General features: G+C 42.6%; 1 long non-coding RNA gene across 1 annotated transcript in view; it reads right to left on the bottom strand.

Annotated features, from left to right (window-relative positions):
• Positions 1–416: 416 nt before the first annotated feature.
• Positions 417–1,434, bottom strand: part of LOC110292087 — a 3,356-nt gene continuing 2,338 nt past the window's right edge. The window contains exons 3-4 of the long non-coding RNA XR_002377644.2: positions 622–720; positions 417–515 (exon numbers count right to left, since the gene is read on the bottom strand). This is a non-coding gene — a long non-coding RNA (uncharacterized LOC110292087). The remainder of the gene's footprint in view (positions 516–621; positions 721–1,434) is intronic.

Genomic DNA, 1,434 nt, shown 5'->3' with positions numbered 1-1,434 from the left:
ACACACACACACACAAATAATAATAACACTAACGCCAACAACAAATTTAAAGTTACACCATCTAAGTGAGGTGGCACAAGCTTTTAATCTCAGCACCCCAGAGGNAAAGGCAGGGGATCTCTGAGTTTGAAGGCAGCCTGCCTGNTCTACCTANTGACTGGTCTGCCTATAAAGCTACAGGTAAGTCAAGCATAGGGAGACTCTGTTTCAAAACCAAACACAAATAACCCCTTCACTCCCAGAATCTACTGTATTCTTTCTAGAATCGTTTTTCAAATGATTTTCTGCGGCTATNGCTGTAGCTCTGTGGCAGAATGCTTACCTAGCATGCCAAGGCCCTAGGATCTACATCTAAGGAGATTGCCCAAACCCCTAAGCAGTCTTCTGTATAGTCTTTAACCACGTACCCACCCTTTAAAGTTTCGCTTTCTCTGATAAGGAAAGCTCCTGCACTGTTCCCTGGTGCCAGAAGCTGTCGCTCTGCATCTTTCCTCGTTATGTCCTTGAAGAACCACCTGTGAAGACATGTTCACATTTCATAGGGGTTGCGGCAGGAATACAAAAATATGCAATCCTATGTAGCATTTAGAAACACCAGGATGGCCATGCNATAGGACTCACTCTTCAGTTTCTAAGGTGTTGACCTTGGCCACGTAGTTGCTGGGGATGAAGCCTTCTCTCTTTGATGAAATGGACTTAGCTTTCCACCATTCCCCATGCCTGGAATAGAAGTCAAGGTCAAGAGTTGTAATGGCAACTTTCCTAAGGTCTTTCTTTTGCAGACTGAAGGCAAGAGGGAGCATTCCTGAAACCCCTAAACCCAAGGGGAAAAGTATATTCCTTTTCATAGAAAAGTGTATTTAGTGACACGTGTAAAAATAAAAAATCATCCTTAAACTTCAATGTGGCTTGCAGTGCCCCATAGAAGAGAATTGGCAAAATGGCCAACCTTATCNAAGCCAAACACTTCTCCTTTCCCCAGGTGCCTAAGAAATGTTTTAAAGGATCCGTATAGCAATGGGAGTGAAGGGAATAGAGACTTTAAAATTCATGTGTTATATACTTGTTTATACAAACATCCACTTTACCCAGAGATAGGCACCAAGAATAAAAAACAACAACAAAAATAAATAGACCAAAAGTAATTAAGAGAAAGAAAGACTCCTCACATGCTACTGCACAATACCATACTAACCCAGAGGGCAACAGGAAGGAGAAGCAGGAAGGGCCAGGCCCAGAAGGAGCAAGTGAGCTCCAGAAGGGGTGGTGTAGAATTGGTCCTTGAAAGCCTCTATGATTGCACACAGATCAGGCTGTTACTAAATCTGAGCTGTGCCTGTGAACTCTTTACCACATAGGCAGCCTGTGTATGCTGCTCAAACTGAGAAAACTGGACATGGGAATTATTTGAAATATTTAGACTGACTTTTTTAG

The sequence above is a fragment of the Mus caroli genome, chromosome 4 (assembly GCF_900094665.2).
Source record: "Mus caroli chromosome 4, CAROLI_EIJ_v1.1, whole genome shotgun sequence".
NCBI classification, from domain to species: domain Eukaryota; kingdom Metazoa; phylum Chordata; class Mammalia; order Rodentia; family Muridae; genus Mus; species Mus caroli.
The sequence above is the reverse complement of the archived record's forward strand: the minus strand, read 5'-3'. Positions and strand labels throughout refer to the sequence as shown.